This window comes from Gorilla gorilla, chromosome 19, assembly GCF_029281585.2.
Source record: "Gorilla gorilla gorilla isolate KB3781 chromosome 19, NHGRI_mGorGor1-v2.1_pri, whole genome shotgun sequence".
Classification (NCBI taxonomy): Eukaryota; Metazoa; Chordata; class Mammalia; order Primates; family Hominidae; genus Gorilla; species Gorilla gorilla.
In genome coordinates this window covers 80,531,770-80,555,684 of record NC_073243.2, presented here as the reverse complement: position 1 = coordinate 80,555,684, position 23,915 = coordinate 80,531,770, and the positions used below count along the sequence as shown (strand labels likewise).

General features: G+C 40.4%; 1 protein-coding gene across 2 annotated transcripts in view; it reads left to right on the top strand.

Moving 5' to 3' along the window:
* PRLR (prolactin receptor) overlaps positions 1-23,915 on the top strand; it is a 164,226-nt gene that overhangs the window by 41,536 nt on the left and 98,775 nt on the right. The gene's annotated exons all lie outside the window — the stretch shown is intronic.

The window sequence follows — 23,915 nt, the reverse complement described above, 5'->3', positions numbered from 1 at the left end:
CTCTTGAATTCCTGCATCTCATTTCACTGGGTAAACAGGGAGGCTCCTGTGCTCCAGCAGGAAAACCCTGGACTGGGAAGCAGGATGTCTACTCTGATCCTGCTGCCCCAAAGCTGTGCGGCTTTAGACAAGTGGTTTGACCTTTCTGGGCTCAGTTTCCTTGATTTTCACTATTATTTGAAGGGCTTGGGGTCATGGAAATCATGAACTCTTCACACTGAGAGGAATCTTCATAATCCATTTTGTAGATAAGGAACCTAAGGCTGAAGAGGTCAGGGGCTTGCACCCAGCCATAGAGCTAAATGAGGGGCAAAGAACCTAGAACTCTGGCGTCTTGACTCCCACCTGGGACACATTTGATCAGTAATAGTGAACTCTCGTCTGTTGATAGTGGTAGAATGCTCACATTTACTCCCCATAACAACTTTCTTTTTTTTTTTTTAAACAGAGTTTTTCTCTGTCACCCAGGCTGGAGTGCAGTGGCACGATCTCAGCTCACCACAACCTCTGCCTCCCGAGTTCAAGCTATTCTTCAGCCTCAGCCTCCCTAGTAGCTGGGAATACAGGCATGCACCATGACGCCTGTTTAATTTTTGTATTTTTAGTAAGGATGGGGTTTTGCCATGTTGGCCAGACTGGTCTCAAACTCCTGACCTCAAGTGGTCCACCTGCCTCAACCTCCCAAAGTGCTGGGATCACAGGTGTAAGCCACCATGCCTGACCAGCACCCTTCTGAAGTAGGCACTTTTATACCCATTTTACTGATCAGGAGACCGGCTTGCCCAGGATCCTGCAGCTACTGAATAGAGAGGCCGGAACTTTGCTGGTTTGGAGCGCTTCCTGGTGCACACCAGCTGCCTCCAATCTCCCTTTGATAATCCTAGCCACATGCCACCGCAGGTGCTCTAGTGTAGGCTGGCACCAACCCCACCCAGCAAGAGCCAGGATCTGCTTCTCGAGGGCAGGCAGGTTTATCACACAGCGGGGTGCAGAAGAGTAGTATTCATCTTCCCAGTGTAACCACTTATAACTACTTTTCAGTGAATCAAATAGATTTTTAAGCAAGAACATTGTAAAAATCTGCTTAATCAAGGGTGGAGCAAAATGAGTTAGCCAGGGCCACCGTAGCTCAGGTGGGGTGGTAGCTGCCTCTGCTCCACAATGAGGTATTTACACTTGCTCCCCACCCTCTCCTTTGCCCCATTATCTTTTAGTTAAAGGGCCAGGTGCACCAGAACACAGGTGCCCTGAGTAGCACCAGCACCTCTCAGGGCCATAGGGAAGAGCTGTTTCCTCTGGGTAAACTGAGGCCCCAATAAGGCATAAATGCCTTCTCTGGATGACGAAGATATGCCCTCTAAGATCTCTCCAGGGTGAATCTAGAATTAGTTGTAGTCTAGATGGCTTGGCAGCACTAGTCAGTGTGACAGTAAGTCTTGATGAACATCAGTCAGCGTCACGCTGAGGGACAACCTCGAGGAGAGGGAATGTGTACTTGTTACAACAGCACACCCAGTAGAAATAGCATGTAAGCTACAAATGTAACTTTATATTTTCTAGCAAAAAAAAAAATTTTAAAGAAACCAGTGCAATTAATTTTAATAGATCTTATTTGTTTCAATATATCCCAAATGTTGTCCTTTCAATGTGTGATAATATAGTTATTAGTGAGATATTTTCCATTCCCTTTTTCATGCAAAGTCTTTGATACTCAGTGTGTATTTCACTCTGACAGTGCACCTCAATGTGGTGCAATAGGCGAGGGTCTATGTGGTACATCCCGTGCCCAGTGTGCACTTAAAGGCTGTAGATCCGTATATGGCGACTGTCTCCTAGATAGATGAGCCCAGCAAGGCTCAGTGGGTGTTTTGAGGTCCATAGTCTCTGAGGTCCCGTTCCACCCCGACATTCGACGAATCAGAGAACACTAATATGGTTGGGAACACTTTTATCTTGCTCCCCATAGTCTGAACAGAAAGAGACGCCACAGAATACAATCACGACTCTCTCCCTCCTACGGACTCCCTCCCCACAAGCGATCAATGGGCTGGTCTCAGACAAAGACATCTAGTCAAGGCTGGTGAAACCTGCTCTGTTTCCTAGTAGGCCTCCACCTGTAATTCTCAGCAGTTTGTGTGTATAGATAGAATTCCTGCCTTCTACTAATGTGACTGTTCCTGCTCAGAGATCTAGAGTTAATTATTAGCAAATTCACAGTGAACCAGAGCTAGGTCTTGCTGTAAGGCTCCTGTGTTTTTTAGAAGTATGTTGCCATGGGGATTTTTGTCCCCATTGGGTTCCTCCTCAGGACCCCAGACAGATACACAAACCCTGGGCCCATAATTTTAGTTAGAAAAGACCCAAGCCTAGAACCTCAGGGAACTCATTTGGAAGCTTTTTTTTTTTTTTTTAGGAAAGTTACCTTTCCTATTTGACATCTCAATCAAACAGGTGTTTGGGGAGAATAAAAGCATACTACCTTAGAAGGGACTGGGGTCATCTGGCCAGACTTGTGGAATAAAGAGAATTTCATTCCTTGTATAAAATAACTCTAAATAATGGTAAGCTCTTAGGAGACTTGATCTACTGGCTACATATACCCACTATGAAATTAACACATTCTGGAATTTAGATGGAAGAATATGGAAATTGGTCCTTCTCAGTGTATGGATGAAGCATCAGAAATGAAGAGAAGGGCCAAGCCTAGAGAGCAAAACTAAAGACTCACTGGTCTGTGGGCTTCCTGCCCGAGGAGAGCTGAAAGCTAAAGGATGCTTCACAATGTCCTACCAGTTGTTTTTCTAAAGTCCTTCCAGCAGTTGAAACTGTGTTTATGCAAAACAAAACTTTCCTTTGTTGCTATAATCTAGAGGTGGACTTTGGCTTAAGTCATGCCAAAATATTATCATTCTAAACCAGTAACACCTACATTTGTTGAGCATTTACTATATGTGTGGCACTATGCTAAACTTAACTACCCCTTTTCCTCGTGTGTAGCGGTCAGGTGACTTCACAGCTGCCTTGTGGATACTTGTGTTATTTGAAAGATTGCATAAACACATGTAAAATGCTTAGAAGTCTACCACCTCATCTTGCCTACAGCTTTGGTGAGTCCCTGCTTTGGCCAAGTAGAATCATTCCCTGTGAGGAGGGGAAGAGGATAAGAAACAGGCAGAGTTGACCTTACAGGTAGACACAATAGGCGAGGGTCCATGTGGTGCAATGGATCCCATGCCCATGCCTGATTCGGTCATTCTAGTTGAGTAGGATTGTCTGGTTGGTTGTTATTATTTTGTTTTTTGTTTGTTTCTTTCTTTTGTTTTATAAGATGGAGTCTCACTCTGTCGCCTAGGCTGGAGTGCAGTGGCTCAATCTCGGCTCACTGCTGCAACCTCTTCCTCCCGGGATCAAGCAATTCTCCTGCCTCAGCCTACCGAGTAGCTGGGGCTACAGGGGCATGCCACCACACCTGGCTAATGTTTTGTATTTTAGTAGAAATGGGGTTTCACCGTGTTGCCCAGGCTGGTCTCAAACTCCTGAGCTCAGGCAATCCTCCCACCTCGGCCTCCCAGAGTGCTAGGATTACAGACGTGAGCCACCGTGCCTGGCCAGTTTTTATCTTGAAAGTTTAAGGGTCTCCCACTTAAATTCAAATACTCTTCTGAGGATAACTTTTTAATCAGTCAACTATCAGGAATTCTCAATTATCACGAATTCCAGTTATTCCAATTATCAGGAATTCTTTATATCATCCCAGGAATCTAAAAGAGCAAGGTCTTATAGGTAAGGGCAAACTTTCTGATGCCTTGGAATTCAGACCCTAAGTAGAGATGGTCATTTGACATCTAGTCTGATCCACTGTAGAGTTACTTCTATACAAATAAATTCAAGTTATCACAGGGTTTCTTTCAGTTGGGGACAATACTTTGAAAACTTCTAGGCTCTGAATGAATAACTTGGCAAAAGAAGATGGTAGGGTCCTTCGAATACCATACTTGTTGTGGTTTTCTCACAGATACACCAGTCTATAACCCTGAGGTTTCAACACTCCACTCAGTTGTGGGCTTTTTATCTAAATCAAAACTATCACATGCCCACATGTGCATCTGCAGCCAACCACAAATGATCTAACAGGACCAGATTTCACTGGAGCTCTATGACCCTTCTCCCAGTGTGAACTGAAGGGAAAAAAACCTGGAGTCTAAGGGACTCCCTTTTCTGTGTCCTGAAGACCGTTGGCTTTGGTTAAGCCAATATGATGGGCTCGTTGAGAGAGAGACTCAGGACCTGGGATCATGCCACACTCTCTGGCCCCAGAAGGCATACCACAGGCTGCCAGTTTTGTTGGAGAACCTGAGACTTAAGGCCAGGATATATCAAGAGCCCTGTAGCCAGTTCTGTGATGTCTTAATACCTTTGACAAGAGACATTGGCAACTCACTGGGTGTCCATTGGGGGGCGACAAGGAAACAGACTGATGAAACCAGAGAATGTGACAACTAATTACATGCTGTTTCCTGTAGAAGAGAAATTCTCAGAGGAACGTGGTGACTGTCTGTTCTTTAATGGACTGTCATATGAAAGCAGGAGAAGGAGATTCTTCCTTACTCCAAATGACAAAACTAGGAGCAGTGAAATGAGCTTATAAGGTGGCCGGGTTTTTCCAGCAATTGGAGCTCTCTGCAGTGAGTGGACACTTGGCAGGGTAGTGCCTACTCCGCATTTGATGTGTTCACACCACGGCTGGAAGTAGGGGTCGCAACTTCCAGTTGAAGAGGGAATTCTTTTCCTTCGGTGGGAGAGGGGCTAGAGAATGTCTCAGGTTGTTGCTAACTATGAGCATGGTTTTATAATTGTTTAAAAGTGGGTAAACAAGAAGAGTGTGTTTATGGTGTCTGTATTCCACAAACTATTATTTCCCACATTAACTGTTTCACATATGGAAAATCTGAGAAACAGGAATGCTAAGAAGGTTGCAGTATAATTTAAAAATACTTCTGAGAGATCATTGTATCCCAAAGGCAGTGCCAATGAGGTTAAGAGCGTGGTTTGTGAAATCTGAGCCCACAGGGGTTTAAATCCTGCCTCTGCCCTTCTTAGATTCCGTGAACTTGGACAGATTCCCTAACTTATTTAAGACTTCACTTTTCAGCCCTTGAGATCCCACCTGCTCAATTATCTAAATGAAATCTATCACTGTGGAAACAGCAAAGGCCTCCTGCTGTTGAGCAAAATGTTTTCCAGTCCTTTGTTTCTGTGTGAAATAAAGCAGCTCCATCCCAGTGCTAAATGATCAACTGCATATGACAGAATGAGCTTATTTCATGCTCCCAGTAAATACAAGACCATAGACTACTCTGGATGGTAGTTTAAGTTTAAGATGAAATTGCTTCTTCTGATTGCCTTCTTCTTTATTGCTTCTTTCTCTGTTGTTCCTTCCTTCTCTTGTTTATAACACTAACAGTCAAATCTATCTGTGTGGAAATCTGTCTACTATATAGAACACTACATCACAATTTACAGAGGGGAAAATATTTTTGTCGGCAGTAACATTTCACTGGAAGAGGCACTATTTGGCCACCTGACTCTGGGATTTAGGCTCAGGTAGAATCAGTGCCTCAGTTTCTTTAGGTCAGCCATTATGAGTTGTTCCTTATTTGACCTAGCACATATATAGATGGTGGTTAAATTTAGCAAAATTCTCTTCACAAAGGTTTCATTTGTCTGGAAGACTGTAAGTACTGATCTGGTCAGAATACCATCAAAGCCCCTTGTTTGTCATGAGACCATGGACCAACATGTTAGTCTTTCTCATGTAAAAAAAAAATCATCAACAAATGCAGTGGGAGTTGGTAGTCATGAGTTTGAGGTAGTACAATATCCTTAAAGTACACACTCAGTCATGTGTGATAATTGGCCAACTCTACCTAACAACAGTTGAAGACCTCCAAACAGCTATCAGGACTACTGGAATAATGTCTCCAGAAGAACCTGGAGAAACGTTCACATTTGTGTGGACCAAGGAGGAAAGCAACCCAGATGACTTCTACTTAGAAGCACAGGCACATAGAGCCTGTGTTATTGGCACAGGTATTTCTCTCCTAAGAGCCTTTTCTGCTTAAGAAGCCTTGAGGATCTATTCCCATTAATCATAAAAAGGGGATTTGCTGGGCTAAATTATGTTAGCCTCCTCTTTATTCCTTACTTCACAAAGAATTGCAGTTAATCTGTAAATGAGTTCTGATGTTATGAAAATTGGATATGGCAAATTGTGTTATTAAGTCTATTAAGGGATGAAGAAGGACTCTTCTAAAAGAATAACGTAGTCTGAGTGGCAGCTCTCACTTAATAGGCATCTACCTAGAAATGTTTCTGAACTTAATGGACACATGATATAATTCAAAATTAATATAAGCACACAGCACCTCTCCCCATAACCTTATTGAAATTAAGGGTTCCAAATCATTCTTCTCTCCCTTTTACTTCACCTGCAACATGTGGCTCACCCTTCTTTAGACTAAGAGCTAAACTCTAATGCCTAGTTAATGTAAAACAATGCCAGGATTATTAAGCATGATTCTGATAAGTTTTAACCCCTAATGAGATTATCCTTGGTTAAATAAATTGAATGGCTAGTGGAATTCCAATGTAAAGTCAGCAGAGGTTAGCTGGTTGCTAGATATTTAACTATACATACCAGGAAGCTATGAGGACAAATTTCCATTTGCACAGAGCCTTGAGAATTGGCCATTTTAGGACTAAATGTGCTTCTCATTACTTTTACTCAAGGACATACTAATGACCAATATATGTTTAAATACCCACTATGTACAACTGCTTTCAAAAACACTTTCAATCTTGAATTGAGAAGGTAGGAGATCCATACCTGTATTAGGCCATCCTCACAGTGCTATAAAGAAATATCTGAGACTGGGTAATTTATTAAAAAAAGAGGTGGATGAAGCTGGAAACCATCATTCTGAGCAAACTATCACAAGGACAGAACACCGCATGTTCTCACTCATAGGTGCGAATTGAACAATGAGAACACTTGGACACAGGGTGGGGAACATCACACACCAGGGCCTGTCGTGGGGTGGGGAGAGTGGGGAGGGATAGCATTAGGAGATATACCTAATGTAAATGACAAGTTAATGGGTGCAGCACACCAACATGGCACATGTATACATGTGTAACAAACCTGCACGTTGTGCACATGTACCCTAGAACTTAAAGTATAATTTAAAAAAAAAGAAAAGACGTTTAATTGGCTCACGGTTCTGCAGGCTATACAGGAAGCATGATCCTGGCATCCGTTCAGCTTATGTGGAGGCCTCGGGAAACTTACAATCATGGCAGAAGGCAAAGGGGCAACAGGCATGTCACATGGCCAAAGCAGGAGTGAGAGAGAGAACAAGGTGCCACACACTTTTAAACAACTACATCTCATGAGAAGTCACTCACTATCACGAAGAGAGCACCAAGGGAATGGTGCTAAACCAAGGTCCCCAACCCCCAGGCCACGGATCAGTATTGGCCCATGGCCTGTTAGAAACCAGGCCACACAGCAGGAGGTGAGTGGCGGGCAAGCAAGCAAAGTTTCATTTGTATTTACAGCTGCTCCCCATCGCTCATTACTGCCTGAGCTCAGCCTCCTGTCAGATCAGCAGCAGCATTAGATTCTCATAGGAGTGCAAACGCTATTGTGAACTGCGCATGTGAGGGATCTAGGTTGCACGCTCCTTATGAGACTCTAATGCCTGGTGACCGGTCATTGTCTCCCATCACTCCCAAATGGGACCATCTAGTTGCAGGAAAGCAAGCTCAGGACTCCCACTGATTTTACATTATGGTGAGTTGTATAATTATTTCATTAAATATTACAAGGTAATAATAATAGAAATAAAGTGCACAGTAAATGTAATGTGCTTGAATCATCCCAAAACCACCCCCTCTCTGCCCCGTCCCAGTCCATGGAAAAATTGTCTTCCACAAAACCAGTCCCTGATGCCAAAAAGTTTGGGAACTGTTGTGCTAAACCACTCATAAGAAATCCAAACCCATGATCCAGTCACCTCCCACCAGGCCCCACCTCCAACACTGGGGATTATAATTCAACATGAAATTTGGGTGGGGACACACATCCAAACTATATCAATACCTTCATAAAAGCAATTAAATAACTGTACAGTGTGATATGCAATAAATGTCAAATGTCATATGTATGAGGAACATAGAGAGGTGCTGTTATCAAGTCACTGTGTGACCCACTGAGCACTCGCAATGAGGCACAGGTAGTAATGTACCTGCTCACTTGCTTATTGTTGTCCCACCACGCTGAATTGGGAGCTTCATGAGAGCAGGGCCCATGTCCCATCTACTACCACAACTGCCTTATTCGCGTGGCCTGTAACTAGCAATCAGTAAAAAATTACAGCATGGATGAAGCTACAGAAAGAAAGTAAATACAGGTGGGCAAAATTTTTAGATATGGATATTTAATGATGGGATGAACAGATGAATCAAGACAGGAAACAAGGCTTCACGTGGCAAATATATCCTTTCATTTGCCCAGCAAACATTTGCAGATCCCTCACTATGTGCTAGACACTGTGGGCACATTTCTGTGTGAATTGGTGTTTTTCTCTCTCAAAACGAGAGATTTTGAGATCAGCCTGTATGTAGTGAGATGAAGAGGTATGTGGTTGAGATCAGGAGTAGTTGGGATTCTGTGAGGGATAGGGCTCCTTAGGTGTAGAGAGACTTGAGACCTTTGTTGTGAGGATAGTGAAAATCAACAAGAGAATTTATGTTAAGGAAGGTTAAAAAGTCACTCTAAAGGTCTCAGAAGTGCCTATGACATCATGAGGAGATGTCCATTCCTGAAAACTTTAGCCAGGTTACAAACACTTCAAGAAATCCTATCTCAAAACTTCAAGAAAAGTGAGATCTATATTTACACAGATAGAATTTCCAGGACTGGATTATATTTGCACTTTTTTGTTAAATTTTTACTTAACTAGTATATTAATATTGATAGTACTTTGTGACTTTTTTCATAAATATAACTTTTTAAAAATATGGTATTTCTAAAAAGGTTTGGTGCATTGTTAAAATGTGGTTTTGATTTATTCACAGACAGAAATCTTTTCTAACAGACTATACTTCCATTTCGTAATTCAGTGAGGTAATGGGACTCAGTTATACTAAATTTATCATAGAGCAAACTTTGCTAGTTTTCATCTGTTCATTACATTTTATGTAATGGCAGACAGTGTAATAACTAATACCGTTAACCCAACCATCTCTTCCCTATAATGTTTCCATAGGAACATACAGTGTACATTTTGCAGTTCTCTACATGCAGACAAATTCTACCAGTGTGTATTCTGATTACAAGCTAGTTGCTTCATAGGCCATATGTCTATCTTCAGTCCCTATGAATCATGTAAATTACAGAGCAAACTGCCGATACTCAGTATATGTATATGTATATGACACATAAGAGTCAAGTATACTCAGCTCCTAAGAGCAAGTGAGAAGACAAAGATCTACTGCGTGTAGAAATACTTCTTAAATCATCTTTCCTGAAGGCCTAGTTTGCAACTGAGTCGCAAAAATTTGGTTTCAAAAAGTTAAGCTTTCAATAATAAAAAGATAACCCAGTTTAACAATGGGCAAAGTGATCTGAATAGACATTTCTCAAAAAATGATATAGAAATGGCCAGTAAGCACAAGAAAAGATACTCATCATCATTACTAATTAGGGAAATGCAAATCAGAATGACTATGAGTCACCTCTTCACACTCACTAGGATGGCTATGATTAAAAAAAAAAAGACAGGCAATAACCAGTGTTGGCAAGGATGTGGACAATTTAGAACCCTCATACACTGTTGGTAGACATGCGAAATGAAATAGTCATTTCAGAAAACATTCTGGCAGTTCCTCAAAAGGTGGAACATAAAGTTACTAGGTGAACCAACAGTTCCACTACTAGCTATATACCTGCCAAATTGAAAACAGATACTCAAGCAAATACTTGTACATGAATGTTTATAGCAGCCCTATTCATACTGCCAAATACTTGAAAACAATTCAAATATCCATCAATGGATAAATAGATAAACAAAACATGGTAATTTGTACAATCGAGGATTCAGCCATAGAAAAGAGTGAAGTACTGATACATACTAGAACATAGATGAACCTCAAAAATGTTATGGTAAGTAAAGGAAACCAGTCAAAAAAGACCACATACTTTATGATTCCATGTGTATGATATGTCCAGAATAGGGAATTCCATACAGACAAAAAGTAGATGAGTGTTTGCCAGGGGCTGGGGAGAGGTGGGGATGGGGAGTGACTGCTGATGGTTAGTTTCCTTAGGTGGTGAAAAAAATGTTCTAAAATTGATTGTAGTAATGGATCCACAGCCTTGTGAATATACCAAAAACCACTGAACTGTACAATGTAAAAGGGTGAGTTTGTGGTATGTAAATTTATCTTAATTTTTAAAATAAAAAAGAAAGTTAAAAAATGTTAAACTTGGAATTAATGATGGTTTTTTTGAAGCAGATTAGTAACTACTGAAATTAGTCCTTGATTTTTGGAAAAGCCTTTAAAAAATGGTAAGTGGGAGAAGTTATAAACAAAGAGATGAATGAGCCACAGAAAATTGGGAGACAAATAGATGATAACAAGGGACAGTACAGAAAGACTCAACTGAGTTTTATCAAATCACTCAGGCAGATAAACATGGGGGCTGCATGTGCATCCGTATGTGTGTATATGTTTATTTACATCTAATATACACACATGATATTACATGAAATATTATAACGTATAATAAATATATATTCATGCTGGAAAAATTCTCAAAGAATATACCACCAAATGTTAACAATAGCTGTCCCTGTTTAGTGGGATTTCAGGTGACTTAGATCCTTTCCCCCTTTGGCCTCTCAGTATCTTACAACTGTGTGTGCTAAGATCATTGATAGTTGAACAATAAGAAGAAGAAAGTGAGTGTGGAAGGATGTTGCTAGAGAAAGTGTATTCTTGATTATATGGAGGAAGTGGGGGCAGTTTGTGAAGTCTTCCTTACGAATAGCATCCTATTTGAGAAGACCAGTCTTCACACTGGAAAAAATGCATAGAGCAAGGTGGGCATCACTTGCAGAACAGTTTGGCACAGGGCTACCTCCGAAATATTAAGGCTTAGGAGACTTGTTCTTAGAAACTCTTCAGGCAAAGTTTACAAAAGGCCTTTTCCTCCTTGCTTAGCAGATTCTCCCAAGGCATCCACATCTACACTCTCCGTAAGTCACTATATACTGGACCTAGCACACATCTGCCTATCCATCATTGTATTAGTCTGTCCTCACGCTGCTTATAAAGACATACTTGAGACTGGGCAATTTACAAAAGAAACAGGTGTAATGGACTTACAGTTCCATATGGCTGGGGAAGCCTCACAATCGTGGTGGAAGACAAGGAGGAGCAAGTTGTGTCTTACATGAATGGCAGCAGGCAAAGAGAGAGAGCTTGTGCAGGGAAACTCCTGCTTTCAAAACTATCAGATCTTGTGAGAATTATTCACTATTATGAGAACAGCATGGGAAATACCCACCCTCATTACTTAATTATTTCCCACCGGGTCCCTCCCACAACACGTGGGCATTAGGGGGGCTACAAGATGAGATTTGGGTGGGGACACAGAGCCAAACCATATCAACTATCTATCTATCTATCCATCCATCCGTCCATCCATTTATCTTTAATTAGGATACGTCTACAAGACAACTGATACCTAAAAGTATGGGAATTTCATTTGCTAAGTCACAAAATAACTTTTAAACCATCCTTATATTATACCTAACATGATCTGAGCACATAATATTGTCTAAGTCAGATCCATTCTTGCCTCTCTGAGCTTACACTCTTGTCAAGTGTGAGCCAGAAGGAGTTGGTCCAAGTAGAGCAAGTCTCACAGGCTTTGTGGTACTCAGGGTGGGGGTCTTACCCAACATTTCCTCCCAGAAGCTGAAAGGCAGAGACAAGAAATTCATCCTGAAAGAGTTCACAAGGGTAAAGTCAAGGTGGCTCGTCCCCAGACAGGTCATAGGAATAAGGTTCTGGTCATACAATAGGAGGCAAGGAGCCCAAGTAGAGGGACTTGGGTGTGGGGCAAGTGGGAGGGTTTCATTGAAAAACTAGGTAGAAGACAGGGAGTAATGGTGGATAAGGCAAAGGACAGCATCTACATTCAGGCCTGTCATCAAGCTAGAGAATGTTCACAGCAGTGTTGTTTGAAAGAGAAAGGCATGGAAAACACTTTGTTGTCTATCAGCAGGTGTGAATAATTTAATTGTGGTGTTTTCAAATAGTGAGATTTCCAGCAGAGGAAATTAATAAACCAGAGCTGCATGTGTCGATGTAGAAAAAAACCCAAAGTGTCCAGACATGGTGGCTCACGCCTGTAATCCTAGCACTTTGGGAGGCCGAGGCGGGTGGATTGCCTGAGCTCAGGAGTTCGAGACCAGCCTGGGCAACACAGTGAAACTCCGTCTCCACTAAAATACAAAAAATTAGCCGGGCGTGGCGGCCTACGCCTGTAGTCCCAGCTACTTGGGAGGCTGAGGCAGGAGAATTGCTAGAACCTGGGAGGCAGAGGTTGCAGTGAGCCGAGATCGCGCCACTGCGTTCTAGCTTGGGTGACAGAGTGAGACTCCGTCTCTTAGCAAAAAAAAAAAAAAAAACCGAACACCCAGTGTTCTCACTCATATGTGGGAATTGAACAATGAGAACACTTGGACACAGGAGGGGGAACATCACACACCGGGGCCTGTTGTGGGGTGGGGGGAAGGAGGAGGGATAGCATTAGGAGATATACCTAATGTAAATGATGAGTTAATGGATGCAGCACACCAACATGGCACATTCATACATATGTAATAAACATGCACGTTGTGCACACGTACCCTAGAACTTAAAGTATAATAAAAAAAGTAAAAAGAAAAGAAAAGAAAAGAAAAGAAACAACAACAACAACAAACTACCCTTTGAAGGAATGCATATAAACAATAATTTATTTCTTTCACATTCATTTCACAGTTTGCTTACTGAAGCATCAGTGTGTCTTTCAATTGGATGTGATGTGTTTTGAAGACATAAGAGGCAGGAAAGTTTTGGTTGCCAAAAATAAAGAGAAACAGGGAAGAATTTAGCTTCTGAACTGGAAGGTCACTCTTGCCAGAGGCCTTGGAGGAGGGCAAGGTTTTGCATTTTGTTTGCCAATTTTTTCCTTAAATAAAGTGCCCTGGACTTCAGGTCAGTCTTGCCCCTTGAGCTGCGAAATGATTCTGCCAGATTCTTTCAGCTGAGCTGTGCGGGGTCCTGAAGACCTGCTTTGACTTCCTCTGCACCAAACTGACTCACTCCCCAGGGAACAAGATCAAGGCTGAGGAAGAGAAAAAGCAGGGCATGAATGGACCCTATACCCAAAATCGTAATTCCATTTTCTCCACCTGCCATTCTACCATCACAGTGAAGCTTTTCTAAATTGTAAGAGGCTCTTGTAAAAATGAAGCCACTCCTGGGAGATGTTGAATTTTATCAGCCAACATGTATGTGGGTGTCCATGGAAAACAAGACCTTGGCAAATTATACCACAAATGGGCTGGGGCAAGTGGGAGGAGAGTGATAGGAGAACGTTTGAATCAGGACAAAACGAGTGAACAATGTGGAGGCAAAGGGTGGGAACAAGATGTGCTTTGCCAGCCAGACAAGTTTTTCAAGGCTAATTTTTCTAGAGGCCATCTTAAGAACAATTGCAACACTAGACAAAAAGCACACAAACCAAAAAAAGAAAAAAATCTAAACCCAACAGCCCAAGTATCAGAAACCATCTTCTTATCCATATGGTTAAAAAGTCAAAATGAATTTATTACATTTTCGCAGAACCATTTCCTGGGCCGGAACTCATTTCTCCTTAAACAAATACTATAAAATTTTCCTCAGAACAAATCAAGTCCCCTCTATAACCCCAGAAGACAAAGTACATCGGCAGTAAAAACAGACACAAAGTCTCCACTGTTGTCAGAGGTAGCATGGCCTGGTGGGAGGACAGGGAGCTCATGCTGCCGCATCAATCGGGAGGAGGGATTTGTCTTCTCCACAGGGCAGGATCCCTACAGGAAACAGGACAAACTGAGAAGGGCTTGACAATGGAACTCTTTACAAAGGTGTCAGCAGAGTATTCAAAACCACAGGAGAATTGAGTGTCAGGGCTAGCAACTGTACGGTTCCAGAGCCAACCCATGTCGGAAGGGTCAGAGGGTGGGACAGTCACCACAACCCCAGAAGGGAGAGTTCTGTAGAAAGGGCCATCTGGAGGGAAGCAGTGACCTTCAGTCAGCCCAAGGTGACAGCCAGGCAGCAAGGAGATGAGTACCCTCAGCCTCACTCCTTCCCTTCCTCCAATCTCCTACCAAGCCTCCCTGTGGGTCAAGCTCATCCTGGGAGTCAGAAGGCAAGAGAGCCCCTAGATGCAGTCCACATAGTTCAGAGCAGGTTGCAGGTCAGGAAGGGTGAAGACAGGAGAGGCAAAGGGAAGACATTGGGCAGGTCTTCCAGCTCACGGCCCTGTCGTGCCTGCAGTCACTGTAGTACAGACTGAATGTTCACTGTGTCCTGCTTTCAGCATTTAAGATGCCTCTGAGATAAAGAGCCTGCCTTGAGTCTCACAGGACGTGCTCACATTTTCTGAAACCATGTAGCTTGCACTGTTAACCTCTTCATCGGTTTAGAGGTTTTAGGGGCTCATTTCACAAAGCTGCCGCAGCCCCTCATGTTAAACAACCCGAGTGCTGTGACTGGGCAAAAAATAAATAAATAAATTTGCATTCAACATTGACAAAATACACACTTAAGTGAGATTTTTTTGCATCACAAAAAAATAAGTTTTTACTTTTTTCAAAAAGTAAAGGTTCTTTAAAAGATATCATCTAGAGTAGAATTAAGGGCTATTATTAGAAAATCACAGTGGTCCCTAGGCAAGACATTTTGAGGGATGAACTTAAGCAGGCCCCAGACTCATGTCTTCCATGTCCTACAACCCAGGCATACCCCATCATCCCATACCTTCAATTTATCCAAATACTTCCTGTTTCAGTTGGCAAATTCCACTGCCCCAAGCTTCCAAATGTCTTCCACTGCTGGCTTAGCCTTCTTCCTAAATCCCCTCCCCATAGTGTCCTGGACTCCATTAAAATGCCAGCAATGAAAGCATCTCCTTTCCCCTGTCTAGCACAGCCAGGTACATCTGTTCTGAGTGGTCAGTGCCCAAAACAGACCAGTTGCTAAACAGTTTGACCATCACCTATGCTCACACAGGAGTTACTGAGATGATGGTCCTCAACTGCAAATAAAAAAACACAGGCCACTCTGTAGGAGCCATTAGCTCACACCTTGCTGGGCAGGCTCAAGTTTTAGGACTCAGCATGCTGAATAACACCTCTATCCAATGGTAAATTTCTCTGGAAATGAATCCAAAAACCTCTCAGATGACAGATCCTGGGACTTTCAAGTTGTTACATAGCAGCAAGGGTTGCTGTCATGATTTGTTTACTCTTTGATTCCCTGCTGTGGCTCATTTGAGATCTTGGAGTGTTTGCTGCAGTAATTATGGCAGGATTTTTCCAGAGTGGTTTTAGCATCAGTGAAAGAATTAGTGTTCATTACTCCTTAATTCTATCACTCAACAAATTATAGGGGTAAAATTAGATCCTATTAAAAAAAAAAAAAAACAGGGAAAAACAGCAAACAGAAACAAGCCGGAAAAGAGGAAACTAAATTCACCCTCTAATACTGATAAGCAATTCTTCCCTACCACTAAATTTTAAACCTTCATCAGAGACAGTACTTTGTCCGTTTGTTCAATACTTTATTCTTAGTGCCTATTACAGTGCCTGGTACATAGTTGGCCCTCAATATATGTTTATTTAATGAACTGATTAAATAAACTAGACTCAGGCTCTGACCCTTGTGCTAAATCTGTGCTCACAATAGATGTTTTAGGGCATATTAAATTTTGAAGTCAGTTCATCTCTATGGAATTTATAGGCAAAGGGGCTTTCTTTTTTTAGAGGTAGGTTCTTGTTCTGTCACCCAGACTAGAGTGCATTTTGCATTTTGAGTGCAGTGGTGTCTGTCACTCAGACTAGAGTGCAGTGGTGTGATCATAGCTGACTGCAGCCTCAAACTTCTCGGCTCAAACAATCCTCCCACCTCAGCTTCCTCACTAGCAGACTACAGGCACATGCCATCGCACCTGGCTAATTTTTTAATTTTATTTTTTTATTTTTGTAGAGACAGAGGTTTGCCACATTGCCCAGGCTGGTCTAAAACTCCTGGGCTCAAGCTATCCTCCTGCCTTTATTTCTATTTTGAAGCAAAGAAAATGATGCAAATGAATAAAGAGTCCTAGGAAGAAGTGTCCTCTGCTCTTGACTGTCCACTAACTCCAGACTTCATAGTGGCCCCCTTTGCTTAAGGCATATGATAAACTTCTAATGATGCTTGAATTATATTTCCACCAGCAGGATCAGTTATTTTCCTCAGACTCAAATTTTGCAATCAAAATGCACAGTGTACACACGGCTGCTTATATTGCAGCACATAGCATCTATTTTACCATTTCAATTTGTGTGATTTCTTACATGATGGATTGTGGGATGACAATAATGTGTTCTCAGTGAAGCCTCTTGACTAAACCAAAATTTGCATTTTTATAAACCTCCATGAAACAGCTTTACTTAGTAAGATTCTATAATGCTATACTAAAGAAAATTAAGTGGTAGCTTCTAAAAGAAATACTCCCTCCATCACAGAGACCGAGCCTCATATGAAAACAGTAAGCAGCACACAGGAAACTCATGCTGTAGATGAATTTGGAGAGGCACCTCAGGTTATTTGCATTATAGAATGCTAAACGCAGACTATGCAAGAAACCAGCCACCTAGAGAGATCTATATAGAAGTAGAGAAACTTCCATACCACCAGCAATTTTGGCTTTCCAATAAATATTGAGTGATGTCCAAAAGTCGTATAATTCAAAAAGTCTAGGGTAAGGAACAAGATAAAAGCTAACCCTCGTGGGTGTTGGTAAATTAATAATTAATTGGAGATCTTTCATGATATTTCCTCATAAGAATCATTGCTAAAATTGTTGTAATGACTACACAGACTCCCGAGATTGCAATAGTCAAACAACACAAACTGTTGAAGTCATGAAGGGATATGCAACATGGCTCCTTGGTTAACCTTTTGGTAGGGATCCAGTTTACACCATCATGAAGTCCTGTTTTCAATATTAATTTACATCATTAGAATGCCTGCTGTTCCATCAGCATTTTCTTGAGATTTCCTGGGCCATTCTCAGAAACCAGAGTTAGAATGCAGAAATTAATCATATTTCATTTTGACCTAACTATTATACCCAGATATTTATAAGCCTGAAGTATATTTTTGCCTTACTGATAAACCAATAAAAAAGAACTTGAATATCTCATAAAATAAGGTCTTTCCGCAAGCCACACATATCTAGATATGGATAATAGAGCTAAATAATCAGGTGTCGAGTCCAATACACTGTCAATCTATGTTTGACAAGCATCCCGTTCCTTGCCTTGAGTCATTCAGTTCTTCGTTGGTCTTGCTGGAATGAAAGCCTATACAAAACCTAGCATTAATGAAGTTAATATGAAACTAATTAGCTGCAATGCTACTGCGGGAAAACGGCCAATCATCATTTAATGAATGATTCTCAGTTAAGCACTTCAGAAAAGTATTTCCTCTGCCCCATAATCACCCAGCTTCATGAAGATCCTGCTTTCCAGGTTTGAGGTGTGGGATCCCGATTCGCTTACAACCTAATCAGGAAATGAACAGGATGATCTTGTACTGAAGTCCTATATTAGTAATATATCAAATGAATAAAGAAAAATATAAATAAAGTTAGAACTTGTAGTATCGTTTTATCAACTCGCAGTATGTGAAATCCATGATGTACCTGCACCATAAATAAAACGAGATCTTCAAACTTCCCAGGGCTATTTAATTCTTCCATGATTTTTGTTCACAAAGAACAATCATTGCTCAGCCTATTCATTGCTCCTTTTGGAATGAAATACTTTTATTACTATTCACTTCAAAATATTTTTAAATTTCTGTTGTGATTGCTCCTTAGACCCACGGGTTTATTAAAAGTATATTGCTTATTTTAAAATATTTAGGGATATTTTAGTTACTTGTCTGATATTGATTCCTAATTCAGTTTCGCTGTGGTCAGAATGCATGTTCTGTATGACTTCAACCCTTTGAAATTTGCTGAAACAATGTTATGATTCAGGATATGGCCTTGGTGAATATTCCATGAGTACTTAAAAGGAACATACATTCTACAGTTGTTGGCTGTAGTGTTTTATTATATAAACGTCAATTAAGTCATTTCTTAATCATGTTGAGAAATCATCTATGCCCTTACTAATTTTTTATTTTCATGTTTAATCAGATATGAGAATGGTGCGCTAACATCTTCTATGATTGTGTATTTGTCTATTTCTGCTTTTAGTCTTGGAAGTTTTTGCTTTGTATATTTTGGGTCTATGTAATTAGATGAATGTAGATCTTTATTTTCCTGATGAATTGACCCTTTTATCATTATGACATGTCACTTTTTATATTTAATAGTATTTCTTGCATTAAGTTTTAACTTATCTGATATTATGTATAACTCTACCAACTTTCTTCAGGTTAGTGTTATGATGGTCTTTTTTTCCCATATCTTTATTTTCAACCTTCTTGGTCCTTATTAGAGTATTTAATCCATTTACATTTACTGTAATTACTGGATTATTTGAATTTAAACCTACCATCTTAGTATTTCTTTTTCTGTTGTCTCACCTATTCTTTGTTTCTATTTTAATCCCTGCTTGCCTTTATAAAAATTTCGAACAATGACAATTTTTAAAATATTTTCATTTATCTTCTTTGTTACCTTATTAATTAGGCCTCTGTTGTAATTCACCTAGTGCTAACCCAGGGATTATAGCATCCATCTTTCACTCATTACAGTCTACTTAAGTTAACTTAGTCCTTTAGTTAGCATCATTTCTGTCTTCCATACTACTGTATGCATTTTAATTCTACATATATTATTAAAATTATAAGACATTGTTATTGTTGTTTTAAATAGTCAGTTTAAAAAATGTACCCTATATTTACTGTTTTCAATGAACTTTCTTTTTTCCCACATTACATACTTCCATGAACACCTCCTTTTGGCCTATAGAACTCCTATTAATATTTCTTTTAGTTCAGAGCTGCTGGTATGTATTTTCTCAGTTTTAGTCTGGGCTCACTTTCTGTGATTCTCTCATCCCTGGATTATTGACTTTCAAAACTCAGTCATATTGGCAGCCCCTAGCCCAGTGACACTGTCTCAAATCCCAGAACAATTTATTTAATGCCACATCTATTCTTGCTCCAAAAATTGGCAAATGCCTCAAGAAGAAATGAAGAGAAGCCAGTATGAGATTCGCCTCAATCTACTTCCCTTTTCTGTGGGATCTTGGATCCCTCTCATTGACCAATATCTTTAAAGAGTTAGATGACAGATAGATAGATAGATAGATAGATAGATAGATAGATAGATAGATAGATAGATAGATGATAGACAAACAGATTGATGTTATTTTTAGCAGCAGCATTAGTGTGAATAAGCTACTCCATTTTAGCTAGAGGTAGAAGTAATTTCTTCTTAGAGAAAAAGTTTGTATAGAATTGAATTTACCATCATAGCCATTCTTGAATGTCAGGCCAATTGAACTCCTAAGACTCTAGCATATACAAAAAACAGAAACCACTATTTCTTATCATATGTTTAAGGGTGTGTATTTGGAACCAATTTAGCCACAAACTTCCAGATGATGCTGACATACCAATAATTACTATTAAAAAGCAATATAATACACAGGGAAAGCAAATATAGTCAATTGATATATGAGCTGTTGCTCTTATTGCAAGGATTGTAAGAGTTCTGCAGTGTGGCCATTATATGTGTGCCTCACAACTTGTATTCATTGTAAGCTTCCTTTGAGAATTTTTGTCTAAGAATAAGTCTACCCTCATTTTTTGTGGAGTATCAGAGCTTCTTCTCCTATTTGTCTTCAAGATTGAAAGGAGAATATTGAATGCTGATTCTCTGAACATCTGCAATAATGTATTCCAAGATATTGGAAAATCAGTCCAAAGGCTCAACCATCCCAGCTAATTAAATTACCTGGTTAACTCTGTGGACTACCAAATCTAAATGGATGTAAGAGAGGAAGAAATTTGAAAAAAATAAAGATTATACAGTTGAAAAAGCAAGATATTCTCCAGTTATGAATTCTTTTCCCCAAGAGTGTCTTTTGTGGACGTTGTTATTACAAAATCCAGTTGTCACATTAAACAAGCCATGCTATCCAAAGCAGAGTTGATTGTGGCTGGAAATTTATTCCAATATTGAAAAGATGTGAAAGGGCTATAACACGTATCAGACAATCTAGAATTGACCACTAGGGGACATGACCACGAAGCCTTAGACAATAATTCATATTTAGTTTGAAGTACTATTCTGAGGCAAAACAAACAAAAAAGAATGATTATGGAGGACTCAATCTTAAAGTGTCTCCAAGCATGTCTTGTTCTGTCTCAAACCTTGGCCTCAACAATCAAAGCTCTGTATCATTATTTGCAACACATGAATGCTAAATGGTATCATTTCTGACTATGGACCTATGTGTAGTTAAGTTGTGTGTGGGAATATAAGGATAGAAACTATTACTATCAACCAAATGGTAATATTGGACATGTTTCAAAGATTGTCTGAAAGAGCTTGTCCATGGAGACTAACCCTTAACAAGTCCCAGGTTTCTCCTCTCCTAGAATGTGAATTCCACGTTCACCAGCAGAATTCAGTTCTGCTGAAATAGTCATGGAACGGTATTGTTTTAATTTCTCAAACTTTTCAACCATATGTTTATAAAGGTTTATAAGACAAATAAGACTATCCCTGGCATATAATTCTTTCAGTAAATACTTCACATATTCTTCCATAAGAATTAGCCTCTTCTGTAAACTCTGGAGCTACCCCAAGGTAAGATCGTACTACTGTAAATAAGCCCGAATCACTAGATTCCAAAGGCCAATGGGTTACCCAGGCATTACTTGTTTATGACCTAAGAAAATAAGTCCATAGAAATAAATTGGCTTGAACAGAACCATCAAAAACCCCTTTCAATAGACATCTCAAATGAAATAGGTGGTTCTAATTCCTGAGAACACCTAAAGAACCTTTGTGTAAAAGAAGAAATCATTATTTCCATTCAGTAGCAATTTTTGAATGGTGTAACTTGCTATCTCCTTGCCTATTGGTACAATGCAGAGAAACTGTTCAAAGGTGAGCCATTCGGTAAAGAACGATAGAGTTAATCAGAGAGTCTCTGTTATGCAGCTACATGGAATGCAGGTGTTCATTGCTGGTGTTTTTACCCGCTTTGAGTTCTTGTTTGTTTTTGTTCCTATAGTAGGATGCTGCACTGATTTGGGCAGGGCAAAGTGGTGGTTGATGGAAGAGCAGAACACCTGGGAAAGTCATCCAGAGTAATTTTTGATCCCAAGAAAAGATCAGCAGAATTCTCCTTGAGTCTCTAAGTCTTCACATTGTAGAACTGCTTAGGTAAAAACTAATTCAGGAAATGTGCAGTTATAAAACTTTAATAAGTCACCCATTAACTGACATTTTAAATGTAAATGTACTAAGGGGACTCTTTATTTCCCTCTCATTCATAAGTGGACCATCCTCAACACAGAGACCCAAACCAGAAACTTAGGAATCATCTTTGATTACTCTCTTTCAATCTTATCAAATCTTATCCCTGAAATCTTTGTCCCTGAAATATATCTCAAGTCTTACCTGTCCTCACCAGTTCCACCGCTACCATCCTAATCCTGGCATCAACTCTGAACTGGACTGAGTCCTCCAGCAGCCTGGTTCCACTGCTTCTATTTTTTTTCCATTGTCTCTCTCCATTCCATTGTACACACAGTTGCCAAAATAATATTTTAAAATCTGTATCACTAATTTAAACGCTTGTGGCTTTTCAGTGTACTTAGAAGAAAATCCACACTTGTAGACCCTGATGCATTCAGCCCCTACCTGCCTCCCCAGTCTTATACCAGACTCCATTTCTCATATACTGCAGCCATGCTTGCCTTTTCAACATCTCAAGCAATCGAAGTGCTTTCTCGATTTGAGACTTTTTGTGCTTGCTATTTTCATTGCCCGGAATGCCTTTTCTGAGAATCTCAAGCAGTTGACTCCTCTGCATTTTTTATGTATAAGCTTTACATGGTTCATATTCAGAGATCCCTTCCCTGAGCACCCTTAGTAAACTGTTCTTGGCTTTGTTGGGTATTATTGGAACTTACCACTGCCTATAATTATTATGTTTGTCATCAGGTTTACTTGTTTCTTGCCTGTGTCCTCCACTAGATTGTAAGCCCCACATATCAGCTAATTGGTTGTATAAGTTTCCATTCTTTATATAGTCTTTGAATAGTAATCATGTACTTAGTAAAGCCACTAAGGCAAGTGGCCAAGGAGACGTGGACAGTTATTTATATCTAATCCAATCTGAAGAATTATTCCAAGCAAAAATGACATGACTGATGGCTTAAAATAGCTAAAAACTTATTTAGTTCTATCTCAAACCTCAGCTTCAATAAGCAGGCTTTCAGCCACATGTTTTCAGTATATGAATTGCCAGAGCTTCCTACCAACTAGTCATATAGTGTGTCTACCTTAACCTGGTACCTTTACTTGGGTTGCATTTCATCAGCAGCCAAGTCCATCTATTTGTCACAGTGTCTCTAGTACACTGCTTCTACATAGTCAGCAATCAGTGAATACTTGATGCCTGCATGCATGAATAAATGAACTTCTCAGGAATGCTAGGGCCAGAGAAAGTTGATGTTTAAAAAGTTAGAAAATGTAGGCACTTGAGAAGGATTAAGAAATTAACATAAGCCTTCTTTGAATTTATCATTGAAATCTATTATTCAATTTACATGTACAATTTCAGCAATACATATACTTCCTTTAGTCAAATACATCTCCCTGTAGCACTTACCATGTCTCTGACCCTTTGCCTTGCAAATTCCACTCTGATAATACCAGCAGTGAATAGAAATTTAAAAAGCCACTGTCCTCACTCCTTCCACTCATGTTCTAATGTAAGCCTTTCTTTTATGCAGCCTGAATGCACAATTCACTTGTCATTATCTCGCATCCTAGCTGCTCCTCATAATATGGCATTCCTCTGGATTTGCTGAGTCCTAATGTTCAGGCAAAGTAAATCCCACATCATTCTGGCAGGCTTTCAGGAAGACTTAGGGACTCGTTGTCTGCTAGTGCAAATAACAGCAACGTGTGGTAGGACTTCCTCCTTAGTTCAGCAAAGAGCCAGGTCCTTGTCACACGGCCATGAAAAATTAGGCTCACAGACGATTTCGAGGGGGAGAAAAATGGAATTTATTGGGCAAAAATGGGGAAATTAGAAACAGGGACCCTCTCCAAAGCCAGAGTCCCTGCTAGAGTACTTCCCACCTCACAGGTTGAATCCCAGGTGCCACCCAGGAAGAGGAGGGGCCAGACTCCTCCCCTCTGCAAGCAGAGCAAACTTCTGTGGCTCCACCCCAGTGTGTATTCCTCCCAGTGCGCAAGTCGGTTGGAGTTTTCTGGGAACCGCCTTCCCACCTGGCTGTCTCAAAAGGACTCCCAGTTGCAGAGGTATGTGTGATTCAACAAG